Below are 17,263 nucleotides of genomic sequence, written 5' to 3'. Positions count from 1 at the left end.
TGTTAGGCCCGGCCTCCCTTCCTGAGCCCCCAGGGTAGGCCTGGTATCCCTACCTCGTGCACCTGCTTAAGCCTGGCGTCCCTTCCCGACGCTCCGGGGTAGTACCGGTACCCCCACTCGGTACTCCGTGGTAGTACCAGCAATCCTCATCGGTACTCCGGGGTGGGACCAGTACTCCCACCAGGTACTGTGGGGTAGTACCCGAAACCCTCATCGGTACTCCGGGGTGGTACCTGTGCACGCAACCGGCGCTCCGGGGTAGTACCGATACCACAACTCGGCACTACGGGGTGGTACCAGTACCCCCACCCAGTACTAATACAGGGTACAACTGCTGTCCCTACGGGTGCGCGGCGTTAGACTCGCCCTTACTACCTGACCCTCCGCGTTAGGCCCGGTGTCCCTACCCGACGTTCCGGCATAGAACCTGTTCCCCCAACAGTACTACGGGCTTGTACCGGAAACCTTTGTGATGCGCCAGAGTTCACCTGTTGTCCCTACGGGCACGCCCTGTTAGACCCGTCCTCCCTTCCTGAGCCCCCAGGGCAGGCCTGGTATCCCTACCTGGTGCACCTGCTTAAGCCTGGCGTCCCTTCCCGACGCTCCAAGGTAGTACCGGTACCCCCACTCGGTACTCCGTGGTAGTACCGGTAATCCTCATCGGTACTCCGTGGTGGTACCAGTACTCCCACCAGGTACTCCGTGGTAGTACCCGTAATCCTCATCGGTACTCCCGGTTAGTACCCGTGCCCCCACCCGGTGCTCTGGTGTAGTACCCTTAACCCTCATTGGTACTCCGGGGTGGTACCGGTACCCGCAACCGGCGCTCCGGGGTAGTACCGGTACCACCACTCGGCACTCTGGGGTGGTACCAGTACCCCCACCCAGTACTACAGGTTACAACTGCTGTCCCTACGGGCGCGCGGGGTTAGACTCGCCCTGACTACCTGACCCTCTGCATTAGGCCCGGTGTCCCTACCCGACGTTCCGGGATAGAACCTGTTCCCCCAACAGTGCTACGAGGTTGTACCGGAAACCTTTGTGATGCGCCGGAGTTCACCTGTTGTACCTACGGGCGTGCCCTTTTAGACCAGGCCTCCCTTCCTGACCCCCCAGGGTAGGCCTGGTATCCCTACCTGGTGCACCTGCTTCAGCCTGGCGTCCCTTCCCGACGCTCCGGGGTAGTACCGGTACCCCCACCTGGTGCTCCTGGGTGGCACCTGTAACCCTCTACGGTACTCTGGGGTGGTACCAGTACTCCCACCAGGTACTCCGGGTACTACCCGTAACCCTCATCGGTACTCCGGGGTGGTACCAGTACCCCCACCCAGTACTACAGGGTACAACTGCTGTCCCTACGGGTGCGCAGCGTTAGACTCGCCCTTACTACCTGACCCTCCGCGTTAGGCCCGGTGTCCCTACCCGACGTTCCGGGATAGAACCTGTTCCCCCAACAGTACTATGGGGTTGTAACGGAAGCCTTTCTGATGCGCCGGAGTTCACCTCTTGTCCCTATGGGCGCCCCCTGTTAGACCCGGCCTCCCTTCCTGAGCCCCCAGGGTAGGCCTGGTATCCCTACCTGGTGCACCTGCTTAAGCCTGGCGTCCCTTCCCAGCGCTCCGGCGTAGTACCGGTACCCCCACCTGGTGCTCCTGGGTGGTACCTGTAACCCTCTACGGTATTCCGGGGTGGTACCAGTACTCCCACCAGGTACTCCGGGGTAGTACCCATAACCCTCATCGGTACTCTGCGGTGGTACCAGTACCCCCACCCAGTACTACAGGGTACAACTGCTGTCCCTACTGCCGCGCGGGGTGAGACCCGCCCTTTCTATCTGACCCTCCGCGTTAGGCCCGGTGTCCCTACCCGACGTTCCGGGATAGAACCTGTTCCCCCAACAGTATTATGGGGTTGTACCGGAAACCTTTGTGATGCGCCGGAGTTCACCTGTTGTCCCTACGGGCGCCCCCTGTTAGGCCCGGCCTCCCTTCCTGAGCCCCCAGGGTAGGCCTGGTATCCCTACCTCGTGCACCTGCTTAAGCCTGGCGTCCCTTCCCGACGCTCCGGGGTAGTACCGGTACCCCCACTCGGTACTCCGTGGTAGTACCAGCAATCCTCATCGGTACTCCGGGGTGGGACCAGTACTCCCACCAGGTACTGTGGGGTAGTACCCGAAACCCTCATCGGTACTCCGGGGTGGTACCTGTGCACGCAACCGGCGCTCCGGGGTAGTACCGATACCACCACTCGGCACTACGGGGTGGTACCAGTACCCCCACCCAGTACTAATACAGGGTACAACTGCTGTCCCTACGGGTGCGCGGCGTTAGACTCGCCCTTACTACCTAACCCTCCGCGTTAGGCCCGGTGTCCCTACCCGACGTTCCGGCATAGAACCTGTTCCCCCAACAGTACTACGGGCTTGTACCGGAAACCTTTGTGATGCGCCAGAGTTCACCTGTTGTCCCTACGGGCACGCCCTGTTAGACCCGTCCTCCCTTCCTGAGCCCCCAGGGCAGGCCTGGTATCCCTACCTGGTGCACCTGCTTAAGCCTGGCGTCCCTTCCCGACGCTCCAAGGTAGTACCGGTACCCCCACTCGGTACTCCGTGGTAGTACCGGTAATCCTCATCGGTACTCCGTGGTGGTACCAGTACTCCCACCAGGTACTCCGTGGTAGTACCCGTAATCCTCATCGGTACTCCCGGTTAGTACCCGTGCCCCCACCCGGTGCTCTGGTGTAGTACCCTTAACCCTCATTGGTACTCCGGGGTGGTACCGGTACCCGCAACCGGCGCTCCGGGGTAGTACCGGTACCACCACTCGGCACTCTGGGGTGGTACCAGTACCCCCACCCAGTACTACAGGTTACAACTGCTGTCCCTACGGGCGCGCGGGGTTAGACTCGCCCTGACTACCTGACCCTCTGCATTAGGCCCGGTGTCCCTACCCGACGTTCCGGGATAGAACCTGTTCCCCCAACAGTGCTACGAGGTTGTACCGGAAACCTTTGTGATGCGCCGGAGTTCACCTGTTGTACCTACGGGCGTGCCCTTTTAGACCAGGCCTCCCTTCCTGACCCCCCAGGGTAGGCCTGGTATCCCTACCTGGTGCACCTGCTTCAGCCTGGCGTCCCTTCCCGACGCTCCGGGGTAGTACCGGTACCCCCACCTGGTGCTCCTGGGTGGCACCTGTAACCCTCTACGGTACTCTGGGGTGGTACCAGTACTCCCACCAGGTACTCCGTGGTACTACCCGTAACCCTCATCGGTACTCCGGGGTGGTACCAGTACCCCCACCCAGTACTACAGGGTACAACTGCTGTCCCTACGGGTGCGCAGCGTTAGACTCGCCCTTACTACCTGACCCTCCGCGTTAGGCCCGGTGTCCCTACCCGACGTTCCGGGATAGAACCTGTTCCCCCAACAGTATTATGGGGTTGTACCGGAAACCTTTGTGATGCGCCGGAGTTCACCTGTTGTCCCTACGGGCGCCCCCTGTTAGGCCCGGCCTCCCTTCCTGAGCCCCCAGGGTAGGCCTGGTATCCCTACCTCGTGCACCTGCTTAAGCCTGGCGTCCCTTCCCGACGCTCCGGGGTAGTACCGGTACCCCCACTCGGTACTCCGTGGTAGTACCAGCAATCCTCATCGGTACTCCGGGGTGGGACCAGTACTCCCACCAGGTACTGTGGGGTAGTACCCGAAACCCTCATCGGTACTCCGGGGTGGTACCTGTGCACGCAACCGGCGCTCCGGGGTAGTACCGATACCACCACTCGGCACTACGGGGTGGTACCAGTACCCCCACCCAGTACTAATACAGGGTACAACTGCTGTCCCTACGGGTGCGCGGCGTTAGACTCGCCCTTACTACCTGACCCTCCGCGTTAGGCCCGGTGTCCCTACCCGACGTTCCGGCATAGAACCTGTTCCCCCAACAGTACTACGGGCTTGTACCGGAAACCTTTGTGATGCGCCAGAGTTCACCTGTTGTCCCTACGGGCACGCCCTGTTAGACCCGTCCTCCCTTCCTGAGCCCCCAGGGCAGGCCTGGTATCCCTACCTGGTGCACCTGCTTAAGCCTGGCGTCCCTTCCCGACGCTCCAAGGTAGTACCGGTACCCCCACTCGGTACTCCGTGGTAGTACCGGTAATCCTCATCGGTACTCCGTGGTGGTACCAGTACTCCCACCAGGTACTCCGTGGTAGTACCTGTAATCCTCATCGGTACTCCCGGTTAGTACCCGTGCCCCCACCCGGTGCTCTGGTGTAGTACCCTTAACCCTCATTGGTACTCCGGGGTGGTACCGGTACCCGCAACCGGCGCTCCGGGGTAGTACCGGTACCACCACTCGGCACTCTGGGGTGGTACCAGTACCCCCACCCAGTACTACAGGGTACAACTGCTGTCCCTACGGGCGCGCGGGGTTAGACTCGCCCTGACTACCTGACCCTCTGCATTAGGCCCGGTGTCCCTACCCGACGTTCCGGGATAGAACCTGTTCCCCCAACAGTGCTACGAGGTTGTACCGGAAACCTTTGTGATGCGCCGGAGTTCACCTGTTGTACCTACGGGCGTGCCCTTTTAGACCAGGCCTCCCTTCCTGACCCCCCAGGGTAGGCCTGGTATCCCTACCTGGTGCACCTGCTTCAGCCTGGCGTCCCTTCCCGACGCTCCGGGGTAGTACCGGTACCCCCACCTGGTGCTCCTGGGTGGCACCTGTAACCCTCTACGGTACTCTGGGGTGGTACCAGTACTCCCACCAGGTACTCCGTGGTACTACCCGTAACCCTCATCGGTACTCCGGGGTGGTACCAGTACCCCCACCCAGTACTACAGGGTACAACTGCTGTCCCTACGGGTGCGCAGCGTTAGACTCGCCCTTACTACCTGACCCTCCGCGTTAGGCCCGGTGTCCCTACCCGACCTTCCGGGATAGAACCTTTTCCCCCAACAGTACTATGGGGTTGTAACGGAAGCCTTTCTGATGCGCCGGAGTTCACCTGTTGTCCCTACGGGCGCGCCCTGTTAGGCCCGGCCTCCCTTCCTGAGCCCCCAGGGTAGGCCTGGTATCCCTACCTCGTGCACCTGCTTAAGCCTGGCGTCCATTCCCGACGCTCCGGGGTAGTACCGGTACCCCCACTCGGTACTCCGTGGTAGTACCAGCAATCCTCATCGGTACTCCGGGGTGGGACCAGTACTCCCACCAGGTACTGCGGGGTAGTACCCGAAACCCTCATCGGTACTCCGGGGTGGTACCTGTGCACGCAACCGGCGCTCCGGGGTAGTACCGGTACCACCACTCGGCACTACGGGGTGGTACCAGTACCCCCACCCAGTACTAATACAGGGTACAACTGCTGTCCCTACGGGTGCGCGGCGTTAGACTCGCCCTTACAACCTGACCCTCCGCTTTAGGCCCGGTGTCCCTCCCCGACGTTCCGGGATAGAACCTGTTCCCCCAACAGTACTACGAGGTTCTACCGGAAACCTTTGTGATGCGCCGGAGTTCACCTGTTGTCCCTACGGGCGCGCCCTGTTAGGCCCGTCCTCCCTTCCTGAGCCCCCAGGGTAGGCCTGGTATCCCTACCTGGTGCACCTGCTTAAGCCTGGCGTCCCTTCCCGACGCTCCGGGGTAGTACCGGTACCCCCACTCGGTACTCCGTGGTAGTACCAGCAATCCTCATCGGTACTCTGGGTTAGTACCCGTGCCCCCACCCGGTGCTCTGGGGTAGTACCCTTAACCCTCATTGGTACTCCGGGGTGGTACCGGTACCCACAACCGGAGCTCCGGGGTAGTACCGGTACCACCACTCGGCACTCCGGGGTAGTACCAGTACCCGCACCCACTACTACAGGGTACAATTGCTGTCCCTACTGCTGCGCGTGGTGAGACCCGCCCTTTCTATCTCACCCACCGCGTTAGGCCCGGTGTCCCTCCCCGACGTTCCGGCATAGAACCTGTTCCCCCAACAGTACTATGGGGTTGTAAGGGAAGCCTTTGTGATGCGCCGGAGTTCACCTGTTTTCCTTATGTGAGCGCCCTGTTAGACCCGGCCTCCCTTCCTGAGCCCCCAGGGCAGGCCTGGTATCCCTACCTGGTGCACCTGCTTAAGCCTGGCGTCCCTTCCCGACGCTCCGGGGTAGTACCGGTACCCCCACTCGGTACTCTGTCGTAGTAACCGTAATCCTCATCGGTGCTCTGGGGTGGTACCAGTACTCCCACCAGGTACTGCGGGGTAGCACCCGTAACCCTCATCGGTACTCCGGGGTGGTACCAGTACCCGCAACCGGCGCTCCGGGGTAGTACCGGTACCACCACTCGGCACTCTGTGGTGGTACCAGTACCCCCACCCAGTACTACAGGTTACAACTGCTGTCCCTACGGGCGCGCGGGGTTAGACTCGCCCTGACTACCTGACCCTCTGCATTAGGCCCGGTGTCCCTACCCGACGTTCCGGGATAGAACCTGTTCCCCCAACAGTGCTACGAGGTTGTACCGGAAACCTTTGTGATGCGCCGGAGTTCACCTGTTGTACCTACGGGCGTGCCCTTTTAGACCAGGCCTCCCTTCCTGACCCCCCAGGGTAGGCCTGGTATCCCTACCTGGTGCACCTGCTTCAGCCTGGCGTCCCTTCCCGACGCTCCGGGGTAGTACCGGTACCCCCACCTGGTGCTCCTGGGTGGCACCTGTAACCCTCTACGGTACTCTGGGGTGGTACCAGTACTCCCACCAGGTACTCCGGGTACTACCCGTAACCCTCATCGGTACTCCGGGGTGGTACCAGTACCCCCACCCAGTACTACAGGGTACAACTGCTGTCCCTACGGGTGCGCAGCGTTAGACTCGCCCTTACTACCTGACCCTCCGCGTTAGGCCCTTTTGTCCCTCCCCGACGTTCCGGGATAGAACCTGTTCCCCCAACAGTACTATGGGGTTGTAACGGAAGCCTTTCTGATGCGCCGGAGTTCACCTCTTGTCCCTATGGGCGCCCCCTGTTAGACCCGGCCTCCCTTCCTGAGCCCCCAGGGTAGGCCTGGTATCCCTACCTGGTGCACCTGCTTAAGCCTGGCGTCCCTTCCCGACGCTCCGGCGTAGTACCGGTACCCCCACCTGGTGCTCCTGGGTGGCACCTGTAACCCTCTACGGTACTCTGGGGTGGTACCAGTACTCCCACCAGGTACTCCGGGTACTACCCGTAACCCTCATCGGTACTCCGGGGTGGTACCAGTACCCCCACCCAGTACTACAGGGTACAACTGCTGTCCCTACGGGTGCGCAGCGTTAGACTCGCCCTTACTACCTGACCCTCCGCGTTAGGCCCTTTTGTCCCTCCCCGACGTTCCGGGATAGAACCTGTTCCCCCAACAGTACTATGGGGTTGTAACGGAAGCCTTTCTGATGCGCCGGAGTTCACCTCTTGTCCCTATGGGCGCCCCCTGTTAGACCCGGCCTCCCTTCCTGAGCCCCCAGGGTAGGCCTGGTATCCCTACCTGGTGCACCTGCTTAAGCCTGGCGTCCCTTCCCGACGCTCCGGCGTAGTACCGGTACCCCCACCTGGTGCTCCTGGGTGGCACCTGTAACCCTCTACGGTACTCCGCGCTGGTACCAGTACTCCCACCAGGTACTCCGGGGTAGTACCCGTAATCCTCATCGGTACTCCCGGTTAGTACCCGTGCCCCCACCCGGTGCTCTGGTGTAGTACCCTTAACCCTCATTGGTACTCCGGGGTGGTACCGGTACCCGCAACCGGCGCTCCGGGGTAGTACTGGTACCACAACTCGGCACTCTGGGGTGGTACCAGTACCCCCACCCAGTACTACAGGTTACAACTGCTGTCCCTACGGGCGCGCGGGGTTAGACTCGCCCTGACTACCTGACCCTCTGCATTAGGCCCGGTGTCCCTACCCGACGTTCCGGGATAGAACCTGTTCCCCCAACAGTGCTACGAGGTTGTACCGGAAACCTTTGTGATGCGCCGGAGTTCACCTGTTGTACCTACGGGCGTGCCCTTTTAGACCAGGCCTCCCTTCCTGACCCCCCAGGGTAGGCCTGGTATCCCTACCTGGTGCACCTGCTTAAGCCTGGCGTCCCTTCCCGACGCTCCGGGGTAGTACCGGTACCCCCACCTGGTGCTCCTGGGTGGCACCTGTAACCCTCTACGGTACTCTGGGGTGGTACCAGTACTCCCACCAGGTACTCCGGGTACTACCCGTAACCCTCATCGGTACTCCGGGGTGGTACCAGTACCCCCACCCAGTACTACAGGGTACAACTGCTGTCCCTACGGGTGCGCAGCGTTAGACTCGCCCTTACTACCTGACCCTCCGCGTTAGGCCCTTTTGTCCCTCCCCGACGTTCCGGGATAGAACCTGTTCCCCCAACAGTACTATGGGGTTGTAACGGAAGCCTTTCTGATGCGCCGGAGTTCACCTCTTGTCCCTATGGGCGCCCCCTGTTAGACCCGGCCTCCCTTCCTGAGCCCCCAGGGTAGGCCTGGTATCCCTACCTGGTGCACCTGCTTAAGCCTGGCGTCCCTTCCCGGCGCTCCGGCGTAGTACCGGTACCCCCACCTGGTGCTCCTGGGTGGTACCTGTAACCCTCTACGGTATTCCGGGGTGGTACCAGTACTCCCACCAGGTACTCCGGGGTAGTACCCATAACCCTCATCGGTACTCTGCGGTGGTAACAGTACCCCCACCCAGTACTACAGGGTACAACTGCTGTCCCTACTGCCGCGCGGGGTGAGACCCGCCCTTTCTATCTGACCCTCCGCGTTAGGCCCGGTGTCCCTACCCGACGTTCCGGGATAGAACCTGTTCCCCCAACAGTATTATGGGGTTGTACCGGAAACCTTTGTGATGCGCCGGAGTTCACCTGTTGTCCCTACGGGCGCCCCCTGTTAGGCCCGGCCTCCCTTCCTGAGCCCCCAGGGTAGGCCTGGTATCCCTACCTCGTGCACCTGCTTAAGCCTGGCGTCCCTTCCCGACGCTCCGGGGTAGTACCGGTACCCCCACTCGGTACTCCGTGGTAGTACCAGCAATCCTCATCGGTACTCCGGGGTGGGACCAGTACTCCCACCAGGTACTGTGGGGTAGTACCCGAAACCCTCATCGGTACTCCGGGGTGGTACCTGTGCACGCAACCGGCGCTCCGGGGTAGTACCGATACCACCACTCGGCACTACGGGGTGGTACCAGTACCCCCACCCAGTACTAATACAGGGTACAACTGCTGTCCCTACGGGTGCGCGGCGTTAGACTCGCCCTTACTACCTGACCCTCCGCGTTAGGGCCTGTGTCCCTACCCGACGTTCCGGCATAGAACCTGTTCCCCCAACAGTACTACGGGCTTGTACCGGAAACCTTTGTGATGCGCCAGAGTTCACCTGTTGTCCCTACGGGCACGCCCTGTTAGACCCGTCCTCCCTTCCTGAGCCCCCAGGGCAGGCCTGGTATCCCTACCTGGTGCACCTGCTTAAGCCTGGCGTCCCTTCCCGACGCTCCAAGGTAGTACCGGTACCCCCACTCGGTACTCCGTGGTAGTACCGGTAATCCTCATCGGTACTCCGCGGTGGTACCAGTACTCCCACCAGGTACTCCGTGGTAGTACCCGTAATCCTCATCGGTACTCCCGGTTAGTACCCGTGCCCCCACCCGGTGCTCTGGTGTAGTACCCTTAACCCTCATTGGTACTCCGGGGTGGTACCGGTACCCGCAACCGGCGCTCCGGGGTAGTACCGGTACCACCACTCGGCACTCTGGGGTGGTACCAGTACCCCCACCCAGTACTACAGGTTACAACTGCTGTCCCTACGGGCGCGCGGGGTTAGACTCGCCCTGACTACCTGACCCTCTGCATTAGGCCCGGTGTCCCTACCCGACGTTCCGGGATAGAACCTGTTCCCCCAACAGTGCTACGAGGTTGTACCGGAAACCTTTGTGATGCGCCGGAGTTCACCTGTTGTACCTACGGGCGTGCCCTGTTAGACCAGGCCTCCCTTCCTGACCCCCCAGGGTAGGCCTGGTATCCCTACCTGGTGCACCTGCTTCAGCCTGGCGTCCCTTCCCGACGCTCCGGGGTAGTACCGGTACCCCCACCTGGTGCTCCTGGGTGGCACCTGTAACCCTCTACGGTACTCTGGGGTGGTACCAGTACTCCCACCAGGTACTCCGGGTACTACCCGTAACCCTCATCGGTACTCCGGGGTGGTACCAGTACCCCCACCCAGTACTACAGGGTACAACTGCTGTCCCTACGGGTGCGCAGCGTTAGACTCGCCCTTACTACCTGACCCTCCGCGTTAGGCCCGGTGTCCCTACCCGACCTTCCGGGATAGAACCTTTTCCCCCAACAGTACTATGGGGTTGTAACGGAAGCCTTTCTGATGCGCCGGAGTTCACCTCTTGTCCCTATGGGCGCCCCCTGTTAGACCCGGCCTCCCTTCCTGAGCCCCCAGGGTAGGCCTGGTATCCCTACCTGCTGCACCTGCTTAAGCCTGGCGTCCCTTCCCGACGCTCCGGCGTAGTACCGGTACCCCCACCTGGTGCTCCTGGGTGGCACCTGTAACCCTCTACGGTACTCTGGGGTGGTACCAGTACTCCCACCAGGTACTCCGGGTACTACCCGTAACCCTCATCGGTACTCCGGGGTGGTACCAGTACCCCCACCCAGTACTACAGGGTACAACTGCTGTCCCTACTGCCGCGCCGGGTGAGACCCGCCCTTTCTATCTGACCCTCCGCGTTAGGCCCGGTGTCCCTACCCGACGTTCCGGGATAGAACCTGTTCCCCCAACAGTATTATGGGGTTGTACCGGAAACCTTTGTGATGCGCCGGAGTTCACCTGTTGTCCCTACGTGCGCGCCCTGTTAGGCCCGGCCTCCCTTCCTGAGCCCCCAGGGTAGGCCTGGTATCCCTACCTCGTGCACCTGCTTAAGCCTGGCGTCCCTTCCCGACGCTCCGGGGTAGTACCGGTACCCCCACTCGGTACTCCGTGGTAGTACCAGCAATCCTCATCGGTACTCCGGGGTGGGACCAGTACTCCCACCAGGTACTGCGGTGTAGTACCCGAAACCCTCATCGGTACTCCGGGGTGGTACCTGTGCACGCAACCGGCGCTCCGGGGTAGTACCGGTACCACCACTCGGCACTACGGGGTGGTACCAGTACCCCCACCCAGTACTAATACAGGGTACAACTGCTGTCCCTACGGGTGCGCGGCGTTAGACTCGCCCTTACAACCTGACCCTCCGCTTTAGGCCCGGTGTCCCTCCCCGACGTTCCGCGATAGAACCTGTTCCCCCAACAGTACTACGAGGTTCTACCGGAAACCTTTGTGATGCGCCGGAGTTCACCTGTTGTCCCTACGGGCGCACCCTTTTAGACCCGGCCTCCCTTCCTGACCCCCCAGGGTAGGCCTGGTATCCCTACCTGGTGCACCTGCTTAAGCCTGGCGTCCCTTCCCGACGCTCCGGGGTAGTACCGGTACCCCCACTCGGTACTCCGTGGTAGTACCCGTAATCCTCATCGGTACTCTGGGTTAGTACCCGTGCCCCCACCCGGTGCTCTGGGGTAGTACCCTTAACCCTCATTGGTACTCCGGGGTGGTACCGGTACCCACAACCGGAGCTCCGGGGTAGTACCGGTACCACCACTCGGCACTCCGGGGTAGTACCAGTACCCGCACCCACTACTACAGGGTACAATTGCTGTCCCTACTGCTGCGCGTGGTGAGACCCGCCCTTTCTATCTCACCCACCGCGTTAGGCCCGGTGTCCCTCCCCGACGTTCCGGCATAGAACCTGTTCCCCCAACAGTACTATGGGGTTGTAAGGGAAGCCTTTGTGATGCGCCGGAGTTCACCTGTTTTCCTTATGTGAGCGCCCTGTTAGACCCGGCCTCCCTTCCTGAGCCCCCAGGGCAGGCCTGGTATCCCTACCTGGTGCACCTGCTTAAGCCTGGCGTCCCTTCCCGACGCTCCGGGGTAGTACCGGTACCCCCACTCGGTACTCTGTCGTAGTAACCGTAATCCTCATCGGTGCTCTGGGGTGGTACCAGTACTCCCACCAGGTACTGCGGGGTAGCACCCGTAACCCTCATCGGTACTCCGGGGTGGTACCAGTACCCGCAACCGGCGCTCCGGGGTAGTACCGGTACCCCCACCTGGTGCTCCTGGGTGGTACCTGTAACCCTCTACGGTATTCCGGGGTGGTACTAGTACTCCCACCAGGTACTCCGGGGTAGTACCCATAGCCCTCATCGGTACTCTGGGGTGGTACCAGTACCCCCACCCAGTACTACAGGGTACAACTGCTGTCCCTACTGCTGCGCCGGGTGAGACCCGCCCTTTCTATCAGACCCTCCGCGTTAGGCCCGGTGTCCCTCCCCGACGTTCCGGGATAGAACCTGTTCCCCCAACAGTACTATCGGTTTGTACCGGAAACCTTTGTGATGCGCCGGAGTTCACCTGTTGTCCCTACGGGCGCGCCCTCTTAGACCCGGCCGCCCTTCCTGAGCCCCCAGGGTAGGCCTGGTATCCCTACCTGGTGCACCTGCTTCAGCCTGGCGTCCCTTCCCGACGCTCCGGGGTAGTACCGGTACCCCCACCTGGTGTTCCTGGGTGGTACCTGTAACCCTCTATGGTACTCCGGGGTGGTACCAGTACTCCCACCAGGTACTGCGGGGTAGTACCCGTAACCCTCATCGGTACTCCGGGGTGGTACCAGTACTCCCACCAGGTCCTCCGGGTAGCACCCGTAACCCTCATCGGTACTCCGGGGTGGTACCAGTACCCACAACCGGCGCTCCGTGGGAGTACCGGTACCACGACTCGGCACTCCAGGGTGGTACTAGTACCCCCACCCAGTACTACAGGGTACAACTGCTGTCCCTACGGGCGCGCGGGGTTAGACTCGCCCTTACTACCTGACCCTCTGCATTAGGCCCGGTGTCCCTCCCCGACGTTCCGGGATAGAACCTGTTCCGCCAACAGTACTATGGGGTTGTAATGGAAGCCTTTGTGATGCGCCGGAGTTCACCTGTTGCCCCTACGGGCGCGCCCTGTTAGACCCGGCCTCCCTTCCTGAGCCCCCAGGGTAGGCCTGGTATCCCTACCTGGTGCACCTGCTTAAGCCTGGCATCCCTTCCCGATGCTCTGGGGTAGTACCGGTACCCCCACTGGGTACTCCGTCGTAGTACCCGCAATCCTCATCGGTACTCCGGGTTAGTACACGTACCCCCACCCGGTGCTCTGGTTTAGTACCCTTAACCCTCATTGCTACTCCGGGGTGGTACCGGTACCCGCAACCGGCGCTCCGGGGTAGTACCGGTACCACCACTCGGCACTCCGGGGTGGTACCAGTACCCCCACCCAGTACTACAGGTTACAACTGCTGTCCCTACGGGCGCGCGGGGTTAGACTCGCCCTGACTACCTGACCCTCTGCATTAGGCCCGGTGTCCCTCCCCGACGTTCCGGGATAGAACCTGTTCCCCCAACAGTGCTACGAGGTTGTACCGGAAACCTTTGTGATGCGCCGGAGTTCACCTGTTGTACCTACGGGCGTGCCCTTTTAGACCAGGCCTCCCTTCCTGACCCCCCAGGGTAGGCCTGGTATCCCTACCTGGTGCACCTGCTTCAGCCTGGCGTCCCTTCCCGACGCTCCGGGGTAGTACCGGTACCCCCACCTGGTACTCCTGGGTGGCACCTGTAACCCTCTACGGTACTCTGGGGTGGTACCAGTACTCCCACCAGGTACTCCGGGTACTACCCGTAACCCTCATCGGTACTCCGGGGTGGTACCAGTACCCCCACCCAGTACTACAGGGTACAACTGCTGTCCCTACTGCTGCGCCGGGTGAGAACCGCCCTTTCTATCTGACCCTCCGCGGTAGGCCCGGTGTCCCTACCCGACGTTCCGGGATAGAACCTGTTCCCCCAACAGTACTATGGGGTTGTAACGGAAGCCTTTCTGATGCGCCGGAGTTCACCTCTTGTCCCTATGGGCGCCCCCTGTTAGACCCGGCCTCCCTTCCTGAGCCCCCAGGGTAGGCCTGGTATCCCTACCTGGTGCACCTGCTTAAGCCTGGCGTCCCTTCCCAGCGCTCCGGCGTAGTACCGGTACCCCCACCTGGTGCTCCTGGGTGGTACCTGTAACCCTCTACGGTATTCCGGGGTGGTACCAGTACTCCCACCAGGTACTCCGGGGTAGTACCCATAACCCTCATCGGTACTCTGCGGTGGTACCAGTACCCCCACCCAGTACTACAGGGTACAACTGCTGTCCCTACTGCCGCGCGGGGTGAGACCCGCCCTTTCTATCTGACCCTCCGCGTTAGGCCCGGTGTCCCTACCCGACGTTCCGGGATAGAACCTGTTCCCCCAACAGTATTATGGGGTTGTACCGGAAACCTTTGTGATGCGCCGGAGTTCACCTGTTGTCCCTACGGGCGCCCCCTGTTAGGCCCGGCCTCCCTTCCTGAGCCCCCAGGGTAGGCCTGGTATCCCTACCTCGTGCACCTGCTTAAGCCTGGCGTCCCTTCCCAACGCTCCGGGGTAGTACCGGTACCCCCACTCGGTACTCCGTGGTAGTACCAGCAATCCTCATCGGTACTCCGGGGTGGGACCAGTACTCCCACCAGGTACTGTGGGGTAGTACCCGAAACCCTCATCGGTACTCCGGGGTGGTACCTGTGCACGCAACCGGCGCTCCGGGGTAGTACCGATACCACCACTCGGCACTACGGGGTGGTACCAGTACCCCCACCCAGTACTAATACAGGGTACAACTGCTGTCCCTACGGGTGCGCGGCGTTAGACTCGCCCTTACTACCTGACCCTCTGCATTAGGCCCGGTGTCCCTACCCGACGTTCCGGGATAGAACCTGTTCCCCCAACAGTGCTACGAGGTTGTACCGGAAACCTTTGTGATGCGCCGGAGTTCACCTGTTGTACCTACGGGCGTGCCCTTTTAGACCAGGCCTCCCTTCCTGACCCCCCAGGGTAGGCCTGGTATCCCTACCTGGTGCACCTGCTTCAGCCTGGCGTCCCTTCCCGACGCTCCGGGGTAGTACCGGTACCCCCACCTGGTGCTCCTGGGTGGCACCTGTAACCCTCTACGGTACTCTGGGGTGGTACCAGTACTCCCACCAGGTACTCCGGGTACTACCCGTAACCCTCATCGGTACTCCGGGGTGGTACCAGTACCCCCACCCAGTACTACAGGGTACAACTGCTGTCCCTACAGGTGCGCAGCGTTAGACTCGCCCTTACTACCTGACCCTCCGCGTTAGGCCCGGTGTCCCTACCCGACCTTCCGGGATAGAACCTTTTCCCCCAACAGTACTATGGGGTTGTAACGGAAGCCTTTCTGATGCGCCGGAGTTCACCTCTTGTCCCTATGGGCGCCCCCTGTTAGACCCGGCCTCCCTTCCTGAGCCCCCAGGGTAGGCCTGGTATCCCTACCTGGTGCACCTGCTTCAGCCTGGCGTCCCTTCCCGACGCTCCGGGGTAGTACCGGTACCCCCACCTGGTACTCCTGGGTGGCACCTGTAACCCTCTACGGTACTCTGGGGTGGTACCAGTACTCCCACCAGGTACTCCGGGTACTACCCGTAACCCTCATCGGTACTCCGGGGTGGTACCAGTACCCCCACCCAGTACTACAGGGTACAACTGCTGTCCCTACTGCTGCGCCGGGTGAGAACCGCCCTTTCTATCTGACCCTCCGCGGTAGGCCCGGTGTCCCTACCCGACGTTCCGGGATAGAACCTGTTCCCCCAACAGTACTATGGGGTTGTAACGGAAGCCTTTCTGATGCGCCGGAGTTCACCTCTTGTCCCTATGGGCGCCCCCTGTTAGACCCGGCCTCCCTTCCTGAGCCCCCAGGGTAGGCCTGGTATCCCTACCTGGTGCACCTGCTTAAGCCTGGCGTCCCTTCCCAGCGCTCCGGCGTAGTACCGGTACCCCCACCTGGTGCTCCTGGGTGGTACCTGTAACCCTCTACGGTATTCCGGGGTGGTACCAGTACTCCCACCAGGTACTCCGGGGTAGTACCCATAACCCTCATCGGTACTCTGCGGTGGTACCAGTACCCCCACCCAGTACTACAGGGTACAACTGCTGTCCCTACTGCCGCGCGGGGTGAGACCCGCCCTTTCTATCTGACCCTCCGCGTTAGGCCCGGTGTCCCTACCCGACGTTCCGGGATAGAACCTGTTCCCCCAACAGTATTATGGGGTTGTACCGGAAACCTTTGTGATGCGCCGGAGTTCACCTGTTGTCCCTACGGGCGCCCCCTGTTAGGCCCGGCCTCCCTTCCTGAGCCCCCAGGGTAGGCCTGGTATCCCTACCTCGTGCACCTGCTTAAGCCTGGCGTCCCTTCCCGACGCTCCGGGGTAGTACCGGTACCCCCACTCGGTACTCCGTGGTAGTACCAGCAATCCTCATCGGTACTCCGGGGTGGGACCAGTACTCCCACCAGGTACTGTGGGGTAGTACCCGAAACCCTCATCGGTACTCCGGGGTGGTACCTGTGCACGCAACCGGCGCTCCGGGGTAGTACCGATACCACCACTCGGCACTACGGGGTGGTACCAGTACCCCCACCCAGTACTAATACAGGGTACAACTGCTGTCCCTACGGGTGCGCGGCGTTAGACTCGCCCTTACTACCTGACCCTCCGCGTTAGGCCCGGTGTCCCTACCCGACGTTCCGGCATAGAACCTGTTCCCCCAACAGTACTACGGGCTTGTACCGGAAACCTTTGTGATGCGCCAGAGTTCACCTGTTGTCCCTACGGGCACGCCCTGTTAGACCCGTCCTCCCTTCCTGAGCCCCCAGGGCAGGCCTGGTATCCCTACCTGGTGCACCTGCTTAAGCCTGGCGTCCCTTCCCGACGCTCCAAGGTAGTACCGGTACCCCCACTCGGTACTCCGTGGTAGTACCGGTAATCCTCATCGGTACTCCGTGGTGGTACCAGTACTCCCACCAGGTACTCCGTGGTAGTACCCGTAATCCTCATCGGTACTCCCGGTTAGTACCCGTGCCCCCACCCGGTGCTCTGGTGTAGTACCCTTAACCCTCATTGGTACTCCGGGGTGGTACCGGTACCCGCAACCGGCGCTCCGGGGTAGTACCGGTACCACCACTCGGCACTCTGGGGTGGTACCAGTACCCCCACCCAGTACTACAGGTTACAACTGCTGTCCCTACTGCCGCGCGGTGTGAGACCCGCCCTTTCTATCGGACCCTCCGCGGTAGG

Source organism: Haliaeetus albicilla, chromosome 12 (genome assembly GCF_947461875.1).
Source record: "Haliaeetus albicilla chromosome 12, bHalAlb1.1, whole genome shotgun sequence".
Lineage (NCBI taxonomy): Eukaryota > Metazoa > Chordata > Aves > Accipitriformes > Accipitridae > Haliaeetus > Haliaeetus albicilla.
This window is presented reverse-complemented; position numbering follows the sequence as displayed.